The sequence below is a fragment of the Protopterus annectens genome, chromosome 7.part0, assembly GCF_019279795.1.
Source record: "Protopterus annectens isolate FY-2018-M chromosome 7.part0, PAN1.0, whole genome shotgun sequence".
Classification (NCBI taxonomy): domain Eukaryota; kingdom Metazoa; phylum Chordata; order Ceratodontiformes; family Protopteridae; genus Protopterus; species Protopterus annectens.
Window position 1 is genome coordinate 1,554,336,712 of NC_056739.1, and position 20,328 is coordinate 1,554,357,039.

A 20,328-nucleotide genomic window follows, 5' to 3' on the forward strand; every position below is an offset into this window, starting at 1 on the left:
TCTTTTTTTCTCCTCATTTTCCCCTAGTAATCAGCAGCTTTTCTGGGGGTCCTACACAGTTGATGATTGAGGGGCCCCTTGCAGCCACAGGTACTGCAGGTAACTAAAGCTGGCTACGATTTTGGTTCTAGAGGAGGGAATGCCTATCACCAGGATTTAACTAAGTCAAGGCCACTATGTCATCAGAAAAATACTTACTTAAATTGTGAAGTCTGTAACTTGACAAAACACTGTTACCAAAGTCAGACATATATTTGAATTGTAAAGGATATATAAATATGAGTTATTATTATCTACCTGGTTTATTAAGTACACAAGATTGCTGTGCTAGCTTTTATTTGTTTGAGAAACATGTAAAAAAATATCAAAATAAAATAAAATAACTTGCTGTGATTTGGGGCCCCCCAGAACTAGGGGATCGCCAGCGACTACAGGGTTCATTGGTGCCTAAGCCGGCTATGACTGCCTCCAAATCATGGGGGTAGGGGAAGTAGCCAAGCATATAAAGTGAATAACTATCAGATGGAGATAGTGTAGCCTCAGATGGCTCAAATGACTGGGAATATGCAAGCCAAGGCTAAAGTTAAAAAATTAAGGGAGAGTATAAGGTTGACCATGGATTATAGGCTAGACTTTAAGAAGTTCTTAAATTTTAGGGCATTTGAAAACTATCCTCAGAATTTAAAACATTTACCCATCCAACTTAGGATACAACAGGAGAAAAGATGGGTGACTAGTTTAAAACTCCCTGGCAAAGGGCACATTACTAGAGCCCTCCGTGAAATACTGGAGGAATTGCTTCTTTTATGAACAGTTATATTGGGAAAATGGAGTCTCCTTCCCCACTCAAGAATGGAGACCTACCTGCAGTCATTGGAGGTCCCTAGGATGATGGAGGATGGTTTTGTCCATCTCCTGAGTCCAGTATCACAGAGAGAAATATAAATGGTTATTGATAATTCAGTAAAGTGGATATCTCCCAGGCCAGATGGTTTCCCACGGGAACATTATGCTTCCCATAAGAAATTTTTGTCCCAGTATGGGTAAAGCTTTCAACAATATTTTAGCTGGTGGGCAAATGCCGAATTCCTAAAAGCAAGCCAAAATATTGGTCATTCTGAAGGAGGAGAAAGACCCTATGTCTCCTTCATCCAATGGGTCCATTTTGGTCATGTACCATGACTATAAATTATTTACAGCCTTCATCTCTAAGATGTTAGTCCAGATTCTCCCAGAGGTTATTCATATGGACCAGATAGGGTTTGTCCGAGGAAGGATGACATTTGATAACATAATAAGAGTAAGGTTGACAGTTACAGAAGTTAAATATGAGCATAAACTCCTTATATTAATGAGCTGTGATGCAGAAAAAGCATTTAGTAGGGTCATGTAGAAGTATTTATACAGGCTTCTTAACACTTTTGGATTCCTGATGTCAATTTTTGTGTAATAAATTTTTACATGGGAGCACATGTTCGGATGAAGATAGTGTCTCCCCTCTATCAGATCTTTGGTGTCTCTAGAGGCACTAGACAGAGTTGCCCTTTGCCCTCCCCCTTTTTATTTGACATTTATCTGGAACCCCTTGCCATTAAGCTCAGATAGTTGTCTTTTCAGGGTTATGTAATGAAATGAAGGGAACAAAAGTTAGCATGTTATGATGATGACTTATTACTCTTCCTGGTGAATCGACAAAGGGATTTAGAACAATTATTTTCAGAGTTGCAGTTATCTGACCACCTGCCATGTTACAGAGTAAACAGGGACAAAACAAAGGCAATATACATCAACAGAGAGTTTATGACATTAGATTTTTTGGGAATTGTAGCACTGACTGGCTTGTATATTTAGCAACCTGTTCCTACTCTGCCTTTTATGTTGGTCAAACTTCTAGGCCATTGCGGATTCACATTTCAGAACATCTTAGTGACATCAGGAACAAAAGGATGTCTAGTTCCTTATATAAACATATCATTAAACATGTCACAGCCCAGTTTAAATTTGTTATTATTGATCAGGTTCAGGGGAACAGGTTGACTAAAATAGTTGCCACACTATTTTGAACAATAAAAAAAGAAGTTGGATTATTAAGCTCAGGGGTCTGTTTAAACCGGGACTAAATGAGCAATTATAATTAGCGAATAGGGGGATCGAGTGTGTGTAATGTATGTATATATGCATTTTATTTATTAATTTTGCATTTTCACTGACGAAGGCATGGTATTGCCAAAACCGGTCTGAGTTGATTTTTGTAGCGCGGGTTCATGCTACTTGGTTGGAGTTGTCACAATAAACTGTGTTTTGTTTCACCATTTGGTGCTGGCAATTTTTTAGGAATATGCATCAACAGCCCAGTAGACCAACAGATAATTATAGATAGGCTTCCCTTATTGGTGAATGAATAAGGGATGAAGGATCTTGGTATATATAGCCCTGGTGGTAATTGTGCCAAATAAATAATTCAGAAAGTGACTAATCTGGTCAGGAAATGGGAGACAATAAGTATTTACTTACCAGAGAGTGCATACAGTCATTTGGTTAATCCTACCCCTGGGAGTTTATTATGCACAAGCTAAACCTTGTTTCACTCCCCCACCCCCAACTGTTTTAAACAGTTAATACAGCTGACTCAAAAAATTGTATTGGCAAGAGCTAAAGCTATAGTCTCTTGCAACATTTTAACATTCCCTTTAGTGGTTTTATGGCTACCTGACAGGGGAAATTTACCTGAGAGTGGGTAGACTCGAGTTATTTAATCAGTGAGACCCCTAAATCATTTAGCTGTTGGAAAAGCATGCTCAATTTGGATGAGCGGGGTGGAATACCAATCACTGATCAGGTAGTCCATCAGGATAGGCCAAGGAATGATATTGCTTCTTTAATGGTGGGACAGAGTAGCTGGGCATTAAAAGAGCAAATGCTTCAGACTGAATTTCTAAGGTAACCCAATATAAGATGTCCATTGCTGGAGGTGGAATAAAGCTCTGATCACAAGACTGGTCACTTTGGACAGATTGCTTATGGTCTTGGAACAATTAATGGTTACTGATAGAGTATTAGATTACAAAGAATTTAGTGAGAAATTTCAGATAGAGAATGACTGTTCTCCGTTTTTGCTTATATGATAGGGGAACTTAAGAAAACAAAACTGGCTTTAACCACCCATTTAGACCGCTCAAGAATAGCAAAAGTAGAGAAGATTAACCTCTAACTAAGAGAATACTCCACCGTTTTTATAAAATACTAGTTGGAAGTAAAGAGGATATGACAGCTGGGCATAGGCTGACCTGGCAAGCAGACATAGGGCATCAGGTAACTCCCCAGAGTTGGGTCTCTCAGATACTTTTACACTACAGACTACTAGATCACATAGGCATAGATTCTTTGGGTAGCAATGTTTATTTAAATTCTTTTATAGTCCAGCCAGGCTATAAAGGATGTTCCCAGCTGTTAATTCTTTAAACTGGAGATGTTTGGGGAAGGTCAGGACAGACTGCTTACATGATTCTTGGGAATGTACTTTGTTAATGGAATTTAAATCTGAGATAGAGATATTGTGTTCCCATTTGCTAATGGTGCCTTTTGAAGTGGGAGTGTACTTTGTTAATGGAATTTATGTCTGAGATTGAGATATTGTGCTCCCATTTGTTAATGGTTCCTTTTGAACTGGGAGTGTACTTTGTTAATGGAATTTAAGTCTAAGATTGATATATTGAGTTCCCATTTGCTAATGGTGCCCTTTGAACTGGGAATGTGCTTTGTTAATGGAATTTAAGTCTGAGATTGAGATATTGTGCTCCCATTTGTTAATGGTTCCATTTGAATTGACAAAATCTAAATTTTCGAGTGGGTGTCCACCTGACCTTAGCCTGGAGACATGGAAAAATGAATCTAGTAAACCTAGGGTTACTACTTTCCAAAAAAGCATGTACAAAAGAATGGAAAAACATTCACCCTCCTACCCCAGATCTCAGGGGCAATTGTTCTGATGAACAAGATCAAGGGCTGCCAACCTCCAGGAGGCAGATACAAAGAAACGTTTTGCAGGAATGGAGTCGTTGGCCTGTCCTTTTTGACAGTTGAAGAGATTGGATAATTTGGTTCTGTAAGATGCTCTTACAATGGAAGTATAGACTTTTATTATACACGGATGCTGGAAATACTGTGAAAAGTATTTATGGTCTAAATGTTTGTCTTCTCATATAATATGTAATCTAGTGTTTTCATGTTTTTGTTTCTTTCCGTTCTTCATTTTCTTATGCATTGCTTAAGGAGGTTGTTTTATTGTACTACAGTCTAATGTACAATAAAGAAAGCCTCGTGTAGGAAAGAAAGATACAAGTATATGAGAAAAGACAGAATACTAAAATGAATGGGTAATAGAGTTTTTTTGTAAGATAATAAAAAGTTTAAAATGGAAACAAAGTTACTGGGCAAGACTTATATGTATACAGATTAAAAGACAAGGGTTTGCCACCAATACATTAGAAAGAGGCAACATATATCTGGAATGTCCATGCATTGTAAACATGACTGCATATGAACAAATAGTATAGTGGTATAAAAGAAACTAGCATATCCTAACACTTTTTATAGTACTAAAATAATATCAAAATATTACCTGCCACCAATAGAAAAAAGTTATAAGTCATTCCAGAACTACAGTAGAAAACTATCCAAAAAATGTCCATTCATATGAACCCACTAACTATTATAAAAAGTAGCACAACCCATTGGAAAGAATGAAAAGCACTAATTCACATATTATGTAATACTTTGTAATCTCATATTTAGGCAGTTTGATTTCATGATTCACACGTTCATCACCTATCATGAATGTCATTTGTGTAATGTTCCAGTCTCTTACTTATTCCAGATGTATATAGACACACACACATAAATCTATATATCTTTGGAAGAGGGAGCAAATCCACTTGCACCCCCCAGCATCGCCTGCTACTTTTATATACCAACTCTGAGATCAAGCAACAGTGGGAAAAAGGAAAAACTCTGAATGTCACTGATCGTGATGTTGCACCAAGTCCATCTCCACTCATTCAGCAAAGTCACTATCTCTGACCCTCTCTCTTGCTCTCTCTATACACACACACACACACACACACACACACACATATATATATATACTACTTGAAAAGAGCGAAAATCCACTTTTCCAAATCTCTAATTACCGAGATGACTTCACCAAAGCCACACTTTAACGAACACTCGGAATAAGGACAATGAACTCAGGGAAACTAACCACTCGTCCATCCATACAAAAAATACACACTAAAGAAAATCACACCCACACCACCCAACTAAATATGCCAACTCTGAGATTGCACTACAGTGGGGAAAGGGGCAAAAAATTCACTATGATGGCCATGTGGTTCCTATCCCATTTTCCAGTGTTCCAAGTGTTCATTAAAGTGTGGTTTCGGCAAAGTTATCTCTATCAAATTCGGTTAAGTGGGTTTTCATGTTTTCAAGCAAACCCATATATATATATATATATATATATATATATATATATATATATATATATATATATATATATATATATATATAGATACATAGATAGATATATAGGTAGATATAGATAGATATAGATACATATATTTATATAAACAAGTGCATACATACATGTAACATCATCATCATCATCATCAACCCCATTTTTCCTATTTCCTCTGTTGGGTCGAGGTGTCATGTTAATTGTCACCATTTCTCTAGATCCAATGCCACTCTTCTGCCTTCTTTGGCAGTTATGCCTCTCCTTTTTTCCTGTTGACTCACATCAGGCAGTCCTCATACCCTGTTCTTTCTACCCTGATATGAGTATTCAGCTTCTCAAACATTTGTCCTCCTTTATCTAGCAGGTCACATAGCTGCTGCCTGAATATGCTTTTTTCCTCACTGTCACAACCCTGCTGCTAGGTTGATATTATGAATACCGCTATATCTTTACACAGCAGTCTGATTGTCACGAATCTGTCATTAATTCTGATGACATTCCTCGTTGTCTTCTGAAGCACCACACACACACACACACACACACACACACACACACACACACACACACACACACACACACACACACACACACACACACACACACACACACACACACACACACACGTGCTCACACACACACACACACACACACACACACACACACACACACACACACACACACATATGCGTATATTTTTGCATAGAGAATTTAGAGTAACCAATTATTGAGCATGATTCTGGGATGGGGAGCGCTAACAGATTACCTAACAGATTGCTTCCAGAAAGCACACAAAAAATGTTAATAAGGATAGGGAGGACTAACCAATTACCTCCAGAAAGCACACAATATTAATAAAATTATGTTGTTTTTTTTCTTAGCTCATTCTGTAGAAGAGCACAGCTGAAAGAATCTAATGCTTTTGCTAAATCAACAAAGCACCTCTAGAAAGTAAACCAGAATCCTCATTGTTGGTCCTCAGTGTCAGTAAGACAACATAATGAGGGAGGAAACAGTTTTGGTTAACATAAAGAATACAACAGTCTGGCAAATACTGAAGTGCCTCACTCAGAACGCCTTTCTCAAACATTTATGGCAGGAATAGAATATTATGGATTGGCCTGTGTCTTCAGTCAAGTGAAGGCCTGTAGATTTGGGAACAGGAGTTACTGAATCACATTTGTATAAGTAAGTGTTTGATTTCTATGTAATAATCAACCCACATAGCTAGTGCTTTCTTTTACCACATATCACACCATATTATATCATGTTGTTGTTGTTGTGTCTTTCGGCTTTTCCCGGTTAGGGGTCGCCACAGCGGAACTCCGGTCCGCTAATGATTGGCAGTAGATTTTTACATGCCGAGTTGCCAGCCCTGATGCACAACCTTCAACAAAGGTATGCCCATTCATGCATGTCTCCACACAGAAGACGCTTTAGCTGAGAATCAAACAGGACAACGTCTTACTGTGAGGCGACAACGCTACCGCAGCACTATCACTGTACTTTATTACCTAATCAACTGATAACTGAGCAGCTAAAAGAAGACTAGGTGGCAGCAACAAAGCTAGTAATTACTGAGTTATTGAAATACAAAGATATAACAGATAATGGACATTGTGACCTGACAAAGGCAATAGGCATGTAGTAAACTAATTATCTGCTATTATAAAGTAACTAGGAGTATAACTTTACAGATAATAAAAGAAACAATGCTATGTATTATGACAGACATGCAAGACATGCGTGCACATTTTACTGGAAACTTTAAAAGACAGAAATGAAAGTACAGTAAAACATTACTGAGTATAATTGAATGAGCTCAGTCAGAAGAAAGCACATATTTAGTGTAAGCCAAAGACAGCACAAACACAAGCTCTGTGTTCTAGGTAAACTGAAAGGAGAGGAAAGGATGTATGCATTATTTGGAAAAATAGTTGCTTTAGAGTCATGTTAGAAGAACTGCAGACACAGTTTAGGAAGACTGTGCTGTTGACCACTCACCACACTAAAATGAAGTGACATAAGTCAGTATGTATTTTTGTTTTGATCTTTTCATGACATATCAACAGTCATATAATCAGTCCTAAAATTTATAGTTACAGAAATAAATATACACTGTTTTCTTAAAGACTACTAATTGTTGTCTCTAAATACAAAACTCCAGAGATGACAAGGACTGAAAAGCAATGTATAATTTCCAAATGATCCTGCATTCATTAAAAACTGTATGACTTCCAGTGCTAGCCTTGAGCAGGCTTAAGTGTCTACTTTCTGTGTTGCAGTGCTATCATTAGCACAGCAAAGCCAAAAAGGTGGACAGCCTCATTACTCTCTTAAGCATGCAGTTGCTAAATCTGTGATTTAATGATCATGACTCTCAACAGTCTATCAGTAAAAGAGGAGGCAACAACAAAGATTATTTTTGCAACTTCTGAATTCAGTTTTTTGAAAAATTTGGCGTTAAGAAGTATGCTTTCTTTTCAGACATTTTCTTTTTTTATTTCAGTTTAATTTCCTGTTCAACACCACATTTCTCTTTCTTGCTCTGGGACACTAGAGATGCCTCTGTCATTTTTAGCATGACTAAAGTAGTTACCTTTGTCTGTCTTCCTTGGGTATAACTTGATAAACTAGTTCTCATTTGGGATGGATCACATGACTGTGCTTTATTACCATGGGTTTTGACTTAAAGAAACATAATTAATTGTATTTTTGATAATATATTTATTATAAATAACTCCCCAGGCTCTGTACATTTTTAAATGGTCCCTTACATGATGCACTATTCATATTAAGAAATGCTTAATGTGGGTTTATGCCGCCTTTATTCTATATTGTCAATAACATAGCCTTTCCTGCATTCTCCATAATTCAAATTATAATTCTGTACAGCATGATTTGAATTAATATACTTAATTTATTACATCCTCTAAAATTTTTTATCCAGTTGTTACTTTAAAATACTGTCTCTCAGCTCATCCCACAAATGCACATTTCCATAAGACTGGTCAATATTTCCTCCTACCAATGATGACATCAGTAATATAAGCAGAACTGAAACTTTATCCCTGTTTATACCACGTTTTCTCCCTCTGAGAATACCATATCAACAAAAACTAAAGCAGTGACAAAAACTGCATGTACAACAGATAACATACATGCACTCATTTTCCCACATGGTAGTCTAACAGTTCTGCTCTTTCATACCTCTCACCTGAGCAGAACCCTGACTATCTGCTAAAGTCACAGACACTAATGTATTGATTAGAACTAGTATTGACCTGCTTTTATCACTGTGGTCAGTCACAGAGTGATATACTCTAAATGATCAGATGCATCTGCCTTCATTATGTGCCTTTGATTAGCTGTGTAGGTAAAAGGAAGGTTTTTACCATTCAGTCGTGCAACTACAAATGGATATACCATTTAACAGGTATGTATGGAATAGATTTACTCCTTTAATGTATTTTGATCAGAATAACCAGCATGCTGATTCAGAGCCTGGATTCACTTTTATGGAACTAGAGGCCTGGATTTGTGAATGAGTACTGCTGTAAGACCAGTAAGGGCGGGAGGCAGTAAGAACTGTTGGGCAGAGGGAAGTTAGTGGACAGTCCAAAGGCTCTATCAAACAGTGCCCAGAGGTAGCTGTGCAAATAATTCCTTAAGACACAGTAGGATAGACCAGTAATTGGATGCCTCATCCAACACTCCAAACTGAGAGAGAACAGAGAACACAAAGAGGAAAATTTCTACTTAGGAAGCAATTTCTTGAGTTCTCAACCTTATATGATAACATAAGACAGTCCTGCCAGCTGATTCCTAGAGTTTTTGGCAGTATCATGGTATCCAGAAAGACCACATTACATGTGGGAAATCCCTGCCTCTGATTACACATTAGAGGAATATCATTATTGTCCAAAGGTCCATTAAAATGGAAGGGGAGGGGTAAGATGAGAGTGTACTCTTGGGCTGTTACCAGAGCTTGTGCACTTTGTATTAAACTTGGGAATGCCCTCTGTGGAATTGTGTAAAGCAAAGTAAGTAAAACAAAATGGATCAGTTCTGGCAGATAAATGGCAGTCTGAAGAAAATGACTAAGCCATATGCTTACTGGAACGTTTTGTAAAATATGATCACTCCTTCCTCACCTGCTGTACATTATGCAGGTAAATTCACAAGCTACATAGACTGTTTCACAAAAAAAGATGAACAACTTCTTTAACAAAATCAGTGATTATATAATAAAAATTGCCTAAGAAATGAAACAAAAATGTTTAGTCAGTGGGTCTTTCTGTTATTTTGAGCAATCCGTATCATAAACTGCTACAAAATACATTCATTCAATATAATTACACTGCTTTTGTTAGTCTTACAGTGCAGAAGATTTCCATCTGTAAAATTCTCATCCTGCAAATGTTATGTTTTCATGCTATAATATTTCCAGCTCTTAAATCTAGTCTTGCAATTATTATTATTATTATTATGTGTTTGGATGCTGTAAAATTTTCATCTGCAGTTCTAGTCATCTGGATATTGTCATGTGCTTACGTGGTAACAACTGACTGGGTCACAGTATTATGACTGCTCTGTTTCTGTGAATGGCAGCACACCTGGATTATTTTTCCTAGCAGGTTCATGTAGCCAGTGTCAATTAAACATGCTAACACAATGGAATAGACCAGAACCATTAAACACATGATTCTGATGTTCAGTATCAAAGCAGAAAGTCAGACATAGCAGCACTTTTATTATATTGCAAAATAAATAAATAAAATTGTCCATTACTTTACTTGACAGCACACTACTATAAGTGATAAGGAATAAGTTTGGCATTCCTTCAACTAGTGGAACTCGTTGGATTTTATACTAATTTGTTGTGTGAAGGAACGTTCATCTTGTGGGTTCCCGTTGGTTTTTATTTGAATATTATTTTAGTAGTCATGATTTTTTATGAACATAAGCAACAATACAATGTATAGGTTCTGTCTGCTGACTGACTGCTACACCACATAGCAGAGTCACACATTTTTATGTACAACACACTTCCACTACATTGGTCCAGCTAATTCATTTAGATGGATATTTTTTGCATTGTCGAGTGGTACTGGTTTTGAGCTCCTGCATGTAACTTTCTGGTATCTAATTCACTCATTTTCATTTGGAATTCACACTAGCTTCTAGTGGTAAGTTTGCACGTATTGGGTGTTCTCCATTGTTTCCATTATTCTCTGGGTACCCAAAACTTTCCCTTTGCTTGTGCTGGAGTTGGTAACTACTGCTTCACTTTGCATTTAGCTGCTGAGTCTGCCATTAAAGCAATATAAACCCAATTTATGATCACAACAGGTGCACACATTATTAAAGGTGATGCCTTGTCTTGCCTCATCTTTCTTTCAGTACTTCGATTTTCAATCTGTTTCTTTTTATTTATTCTAGAATCAAAACCTCAGAGACACAAAATTAAAGGTAAACACATCATCTTCTTGTCATACTCTGTCACTGTGTGTGAAGTCACATGACTGCTTATAAACAGTAGTTAGGCTTCTGGTAGAAAATGGATTAGAATGCAATCAAATCACCTTATGGACAGAAAGATATTAAACCCAGAGGTGGCTTGGATTGCAGCCCCCCCCCCACACACACACACACACACATACAGTTTAAAAAAGAAGCGAAAAAGTATTTTTTGAAAGCCAACTCTAGTTTAAAAAAGTAAAAGAAAAGAAAAAAATATATTTCAAAAGTGGACTATTATTTTTAATTTAATAATAACAGTCACCTTTCATTCTTTCTTTCCTTCGTTTTAGAGTGCTTGGAATTCTGCTAATGTGTATGCATGGAGTTTTGAGGAGCTCCACATTAAAAAAAATCAATTAGTATATTTCATTTATTAGGCTGTTCTGAAAAAAGCCCAGTTTGGAACTTTCTAAATTCAGTCTCACCAATTTCCACATATGTTAAGGAAGTCATATGCTTCACTAGACTGCTGCATGAAGAGCAAGGAGCCTTTTCTATTGACTCAGGTTGTCTCAGGTGACAGAGACATAAAAGGGAAGGAAATGGTTAGCATATGCAGCCAGCCAGGATTGTGAGAATGATGCCCTTCATAAGGATCACTGTTGCAGTAGGCTACACTATATGGGTTATATTCTGCTAAGTTTATAACAGTGAGCCAGCTTCCAAAGTCTTCAAGACACCTTCCAGAAGCCTAAACTATTGTCAGGTTTGGGCACCAAGCTCTTCAAAGTATGATGATGAAGAGAGCGCTCCTTTGTGGGCTTTTGGGGATCAACAGTCAGCTAATGGTGTTCCCTTGAAGAGCAGATAAATTCCCCTAGGGGGAAAACAACTTCCACTTCTCTTTTTATGGTGAAATCTTTTTTCCTGTAAAACATATTTAATTAAGCTATTATAAAGTGTTTTAAAAGATAGCCACATGAATGTTGTCCCTTTTAAATGGGAGTAATACTTTTTTACATTTATGGTAAGAAGTTGTTAAAACTTACTTTAAACTATTTTTTTGGATGTAAAAGTGCTATTTTATTTTGGAGGTTGGGGTGAGGGTTTAAAGTGCATTTTAATGTGTTTTAATAGAGAAAAAACGTTAAACAACTTACCTATTTTACTGACTATTGCTGCCAGGCTTCCCCAAGAATTAGATACCTTTTTTTTGGATTCACCATGGAGCAACCTACCATTTTCTCAGTTCTGCTATCTCGTAGCCACTAAAAGAAAAAGTCAACACAGCAGACTGATAAAATGCCTCAGATACAGGTGAGTGACTCTGCTCTGGCCAAAGCTCCTTCCTTGGACCACTCATCTTTTTTCTTTAGGTCCCAGTGGTGTGCCCCTGACAGTCACCATGAATTGGGGGCTAGACACATCACATGCAGCTGTTAGAGTACCCCTGGTAGGCTAGGGTGAGTCACTCCTGTTGTTTCTAGTTGAATAGGGGAGAATGCCATCCTGCTTACCCAGAAAGCTGTGAACATCCCTAGAGGTGGTTTTGCTGGCAAAAGTGGGATTGTTTCTTCAGAAATTCCTGTCAAAAACAAAAACTTAAAACATATTTCTTCTCCTGCCTCAGTTACCTTGGACAGAGTAATTTATTGGTCTTAGCTCAGGTTTTACTGCAAGCTCTTTACCCTTCCTGTATCATTGGTTCTGGTAAAAGAAATATTGATTTTTCATTTTCTGAAGGAATTCAAGAATTTGAACCTCAAAATGATTCTGAAAGCACAGATTATATGTTGTCTTCTCAGAATTCTGCTTCTGATTCTGAGAAGAATGTGGCTTTAAAAAAGTACTACACCAGTCAAACCCAACACTTGCCAGTCAATAAATGCGATATAACTGGTGAAAAATGAGTGTCCGGTTCCAAGGAAAGAGATAGAAAATACCAAAACTGTTGTTTGTTTATTAGTATCAGGTAGCGCTTTCATCTATCCTCCATAGACTTCTTCAGGACACCATTTCTCTCAAACTAACAACCTTTAAATAATTAATTAATTATCATTAATTATCCAATCCTGTGATACACCAATTTGATCTCATGAATATTAATTTCATGGATACTGATTAACTCATCCTGACATGGATTCTCATAACACAACAACCATTTAAAACCATTTAATAATATTTGCCACTTCACTTCTCTTTCCCCCAATATACCTTTATATATATATATATATATATATATATATATATATATATATATATATACCAAATATTATTAAATGCAGCCACTTACCCCAGATTAAATGATTGTATTCTCACCAAAAATCCTGTTAAGGGCCTAGAATGGGTAAGAAAAAAGTAATATTAATAGTAGGGTAGGTGTTGTTCCAAGTTGATTATACTCATCGAGCTACAAGTTTCCCACAGTTTTGTGTGTTTATTGTGAGACACAACTAATAGTTGTATTTTTAACATTTTTAAATTTTTGTTTTTATTTTATTATGTAATTTTATTATTGAATATTATGAATTTTATATCATGCGTAAACAGTTATATAACTGTTTAGTTATTTTACTATGTATTTTCATGATTTTAAATGGTTGTTGTGTTATGAGAATCCATGTCAGGATGAGTTAATCAGTATCCATGAAATTAATATTCATGAGATCAAATTGGTGTATCACAAGATTGGATAATTTGAATTAATTAGTACTATTTAAAGGCTGTTAGTTTGAGAAATGGTGTTCTGAAGAAGTCTATGGAGGATAGATGAAAGCGCTTAACCTGATGTACTAATAAACAACAGTTTTGGTATTTTCTGTCTCTTTCCTTGGAACCGGACACTCATTTTTCACCAGTTATATCACATTTATTGACTGGCAAGAATGTGGCTTTAGCAGTACTTTTGAAGGACTCTCAAACTATTTCTTGGATGAATCTGTTGTTTCTGATTGCGAAACAGTCATGTTTCTCTCTCCCTCAAAAAGCATTATGATTTGTTACAAATGGAATTTCATAACCTACTTCTGTTCCTCCTGTTCTGATTGCTTTGGAAGATGTTTTTGCACAGCCTACAATTTAAATTGACAGCCAGCCAGCTGCCCCCAAAAAAGCAGATGGATTATATAAAGTGCCACATTCTTTAAAGTTTTTATGCACTCAGTGTGGTTAATATTAATCCCTCTTCTTCTGACAAAGATGGGAAGGCTTTTGCTAAGTTTGGGGAAAAAAGTTAATTCTTTTGCAGCACTTGATTTTAAAATTATGCTTGCCTCTTGTGAAAATATAAGGAATATTTTGGCATCTGTTTCCTCATGAGAGGAGAAAGCTGCTTTGTGTAACTTGGTGTCTTCTTTGTCGCAGGTGACTACCCACTGTTTGAAATGTGTTTGTAATTCTGGTGATGCCACCTCCAGGGCTGCTGCCACTGGAACTGTTATGGGAAGGTTTGCCTAGCTATATTTTCAAAATCTCCTACAGGATGTCAAAAAGGAGAGTTTGAATTCCCCCTTTGATAGAGAACTAGTTTTGGGACCTTGGCTGCACAGGTCATTAAAATGTGTGATGAGACAGGAAAGCTGATTCAAGTGAGGTCTCTGATTTTTGAGCTCTTCTTCTTCAAGTTCAGGGACGTCGGGAGGCATACGCACTGTACTGATTTCAGTACAACATCTTTAGAAGAGGGGGTAGCTTTTTAAAAAAAAAAAAAACGTACGTACATATTTTTTCTTTTTTAAACAGTGTTGGCTCCTTTAAGGAAGATACCAGCCAGTCAGAAGGCAATTGCAAATAGGTAAGGTAGGTGTGTGTGTGAAAATGCCCCACATAATACACCAGCTGGCTATAGGTGTTGAGGCTCAAACCCTGTACCTTTGCTTCAGGGTAAGAAGAGCCTAAAGTCTCTAACCACCACCATTTCTGAACTTTGTTCAGATTTGTTTTTCTAACAGTTGTGAGCTATTGTGAGAAGTGAGAACTGAAGTTGTATTTCCCCCATTATTGTTTTTGTTGTTTGTCCAGGTTTTTTGTGCTAAGGTGTGAAGTGAGAACTGAATTTGTATTCCCTCATTATTGGCTTTGTTTGTCCAGGTTTTTTGTGCTAAGAGGTTGAGAGCTATCTAAATGAGAGCCATTAAGTTTGTCTTCCTATTTTTCAAACTGCTGATTTAGCATAGTGGTATGTTGCATTGACTGTAGTGTATATGGTTCTGGGTTCAAGACATGCATGGTGATAACCCAGCATTTTATTCTAGCAACTTTCCAAAATTATACAAGCAATGTTTAAAATGTGTCCCTGATTTTTGGGCTTTTATCCCCCCCCCCCAAATAAATGTTGGCTTTTTCCAGATTTCTTGTGCTGCAAACTTCAGAGATACAGCTGAGTGTCGACATTTTACAAGGAGCTGAGAGCTGCAGGGGAACTAAAGTTTAATGCTGCTTACGCTCAGTCTGCTTGTACTGTTAATAGCACAACAGGTAGTGTACTTGCTTTTGATGCAGAAGGCTGTGGGTTCTTCTCCCACAGTAGGTAGATGCATTGCTGATACTGTACTGTGTTGTAAAGGGGGGTGGATGCCATAGTCCGTTTTGGTGAAAATATCTAGTAGTAACTATGAACCTGTTATCAGTTTGCCATCCATTCCCTATTGCAATATTACTAGCATATCATTGTTTTTAATGCAACATAGGCAATTTATTCCTCAAGGGCAGCAGGCACTTTATTTGTAGATGAAACCATGAAATATAAAGTTGTTTGCTAGCAGCAGCCTCTTCATTAGTTACAGATTTCTTTAATGTGGAATTATGTAGATGGCTTTTACTAGTTCAGAGATTGTGCATATTTACTGATACTGGTGGACCGTAGAAGTTTGAGTAGACTTTTATGATGGAAATGTTATGAATTGGGCTGTTTTGTCATTATTGGTGCATGCATTTTGTTTCATTGGTTACTGGAAAAATGTTCAAAACAATAAATTTAAAACGCTCTCTAACAACTATACTGTATTGTACAAGGAATATAATTTAATACAATCAGGAAGGTGCATCAAAGAGCACGTGTATGTTTCATGTGCAAGGGGCCTATGATTTGAAAACAGCTCAAAGTTCATCTTTATCTGCCACTGGCAAAATGTATTTTCTTTGAATGTGGGTTTCAATGAGGTTTCAATTAATGTGAGTTTCAAGGGCACAGAAGTTTTAATGCTAAGTCTAGTTTCATTGTGAGACTGCATTGCTTTGTTTAGTAGATATTTATTGGTGTTCGTGCTATAAAATGCAAAATAAAACTTTTCTGGCAAATCATTTAGGAATGAAGTCACTAAATAATGACCAACGTTAAGTTTCAGACGTCATAATCTTCAGAAAAATGCATGCTAAAGCAAGACCTAATATTCTATCAACTGTCTTAAGCTTATACAAGATCAATTTTTTGTACTGTTTGTATGTTCCCCAATATATTTGGCCTTGTCCAGATTTCCTGCATTAAGAGGTTGAGAGGTATGTGCAAATAAATTGCTTTATAGAATTAGGAATATCCAAACCTCTCAACTGTCCCCAATTTTGGCTCAAAATGTTGCTCTCCCCCTAATATTCTCTCCGCAAAATAGCAATTTTGGAAGAAAACGTGGAAGGTTTACTTTTATAAATAACTGTAATGATCAGAGTTATACATTACTTTTATTTCAGAAATGCATGTAGATTCTCTGATTTTGTCAGCTGCTCAAGTTAACTGTGCTCATATTAAAATGGTGTCCCTTCTTTGACAGGTTCCCAACTGTATTGTCTGGCAATTTTATATTTTTGCATCACATTTTTGGTCTGTTTTTCATAAAATTGCGGTTTTCTGGCAAATTATTGGCAAATCATTAAAGATTGAAGTTAGAAAATAATGGCAGACATTTGAGTTTCAGATTTCATACCTTTCAGAAAATTCGTACTAATGCAAAACCTACTACTTCCATTATCTTTCTAAGTTTATAAGAGCAATATTTAAAAAAATGTCCTTATTTTTGGGCCTTTGCCTCAGTTTTATTTATGAGTTTGTTGCTCTAAGAGGTTGAGGTGTGTGTGTGTGTGTGTGTGTGTGTGTGTGTGTGTGTGTGTGTGTGTGTGTGTGTGTGTGTGAGGTAGGTAGCATACCTCTCAACTGTCCAAATTTTGCAGAATGTCCAGATTTTTGCCCCATATTTTTTGTCTGTTCCTCATACATTTTGTGATTTTTCTAGAAAATCATTGAAGGCTGAAGTTGCTATATAATGACAGACATTTGAGTTTCAGACTTCATGTCCTTTAGAAAAATTCATACTAGCACAAATCCTGTTATTCTAGCAACTTTCTCATACTAGCACAAATCCTGTTATTCTAGCAACTTTCTAAGTTCACGAGAGCATTATTTAATATCTGTCCCTGTTTATTTTAGGCTTTGTCCATATTTCTTGCACTAAGAGGTAGGTAGGGGTGTGTGCGTGAATGAAACACCCTAGTTAGGGGTAGCAGGTAATTTACTCAAGCTCAAAACCTGTACCTTAGTTACAGAAAACAAAAGCATGAATCGTCTACCCCAACTACCATGCTGCATTTTTCAAAGAACTGACTTTCAGGTTCATTTTCAATTCAAGAAACCGAGTTTGAGTGAATCTATATTATATTACTGAAGAGGCATTACAGCAAATGCCTCTTCATCGACACTAAAAGAGCGAACCGTGAATTACGAGAATGGCCATAGCTTGGCTGGGGAGGGGGGTAGCAGTTTGAGAGCTGTGAGTACAAATTTGAAAATCCTAGCTACACCCCTGTTCAAGTTTATAAAGGGCTTCAATGCTCTCTCCACAATTTTCTTTAAAAATCAAAATAAGCAGTCCCAAAAAGCTGCTGGTAAGCAAACATTTAAAAAGCAATGGTAGAGGGGTTCCAAAAATAAAGCCAGGACCCTATAGAACAAAGGACAATCAAATAAGTTTGAAAGACTATATAAAGGATTTCCACCTCCTCCCACACTGGCAGTCCTTTAACCCTTCTAGAAATTCTGAAACTCCCATTTCTCTCTTTGGCAACAGAGAGTTTCAGACAAAAGGGTTCTGATAGTAATTAAATCCTCAAGGTTACAGATTGTAATGGGGGTCTCCCCTTCCCTTTGAGGGGATTTCTCCTCACCCAGCAGACCAGACTCTTCTTATCCCTCCAGTCATTCAGTAAATGCTTGCTCAGAGGTGACAGAAGCTGTCTCTCCTCTTCAGTTATGGGAAAGGTTTTATTCCAGAATGATTATGGTGTCAAATTAAGAAGATTCTTGGAGACTGTTTCTGGGACTTTCTTTTCTGAATTAGTTTGTGATAGTTCCCAAGTTGAAAATGTCTCTTCAAAACAAGCTACCCCTTATTCCCCATTTGAGTTTTCTGAGACTTAAAAGATGCATATCATTGCATTCTATAGTTCTAGATTTCAGATGTTTGCTAAGGTCTTTTGTGTCTGGATTACATTATCAATTCTCTGTATTACCTTTTGGTCTATCTACTGCTTCAAGGGTGTTCACAAAGTGTCTGGTTCCTGTGATAGTTTACTGCAGACTGCAAGGTGTTGGCTTTTTCCCATATTTAGATAACAAAGTTGTGTTTGCAGAGTCTTTTTCAAAGTGTCAGGAATCTCTCAGTTGGGTAAGGGTTCTCCTACAGAAGTTGGAATTACAAGATAACATGCAGAAGTCTTGTCTGACTCCTTCTCACAAGATTGCTTGCTTAAGGTGTCTCCTAGACACCTCAGTTTAAAGAACGTTTCTTCCACAGGGAAAAAAAATAGATCTGTATTTAGATCTATTCCTGAGTTGTTCCATTCAGACTACAGTCTCTGCAAGAGAATTCCTCTAGATTCTATATCTTATGGCATCTGTGATAATCATGATACCTCTTGCAAGACCCCATATGAGAAAAATGTAATGGTACCTGAAATTTCTTTAGTCCCAACATCAACATTCCCTGACATTTTAAATTCCAGTTGTGGGATTTGTGAAAAGGGTGATTTCATGGTGAAGGCACAAAATTTCTCAGACTTCAGGACCCCATTCTCTGTTTCTGCTCCAGCACAGCCACAACAGACATCTAAGACTTTGCTTGGTGAAGTTTTGTCTATGTGGATAAATGTGCAGGGTCTCTAGAACAAAAAAGACAAACCAAAGCACATAAATATAAAGGAGATGTTAGCTTTTATAAATGCTCTCAATTCTCTCAACCATCTCTGGTCTCTGAGACCCCCGTGTTTTTACAGACAATAGCACAATAATGTGGTACATAAGCAAGCAAAGAGGAACCAGATCTTGCCTTCTGTGCAGACTAGCCATGGTAGCATGGAGTATAGCTATTCCACATAATCTAACTCAACAGGCACCTGACATACCATCACAGCAAAATTGCATGGCAGAGAAGATGAGTAGGACCACCTCAAATAGATCTATTTGCCTCCACTCACATCAGTTATTTGGCAAAATTCTGCTCCAGGACTCTATTCAAGAAGGCCTGGGAAATGACTGCATTTTCTTTTCCTTGGACAGGACTGCACCTGTCTACTTTTTCATCCCTTCCACTAATATCCAGGGTTATTCTGAAGATACAAAATGATTCCCAAAATATCATTGTGGTGACACCCTTGTGGCCCACACAACAGTGGTGTGACGAGAGGCAGTTACCACAAAGTTCCTCACAGGATTTACTCACATAAGATCAGGGGTGTTTGATAAGTCCTTACGCCAAGTTACTACAACTGAGTGCCTGGATGATACAATGTTAATACAGTTTAGGCACCTTTTATTCTGCAGATGTACAGCAGGTATTTATGGACACAAGAAAGCCTGCTACTAGAAATTAAATTATATTGGCAAATGGGAAATGTTTTCTATTTGGTAACAAGAAGAGAACCAGCCAAGGCTAGTGTTCTCTGGTTCTACATTATTTGTGTAAGTTACTACCTTCTAATCTGTCTTACAACTCTGACAAAGTTACTTTGTTGGCCATTTCAGCATGTCTGCTAATGGATCCCCCTCTTTCAATGCAACCTCATGTGAAAAGGTTTTTGAAAGAGGTGAAGTATGCCAGACAAGTGTGAAGAAAGGTAAGTAATTCCTAGGAAACAGGTGGCTCCTCCTTCAGGAACTTAATTTTGTGTTTCGAAAAAGGAAAACTAACTCTTACTCCATTTGAATCAGCTCATCAAGCTGATTTAAGGTTCTTAACATGGAAAATAGTATTACTATTTGATCTGACCTCTACAAGAAGAGTATCTGAGTTACAAGCTCTCATGGTAAGTCACCCTTATCTCATTTTCCACAAAAGTATGGTTTCCTTAAGAACACATCCTTCACTTAT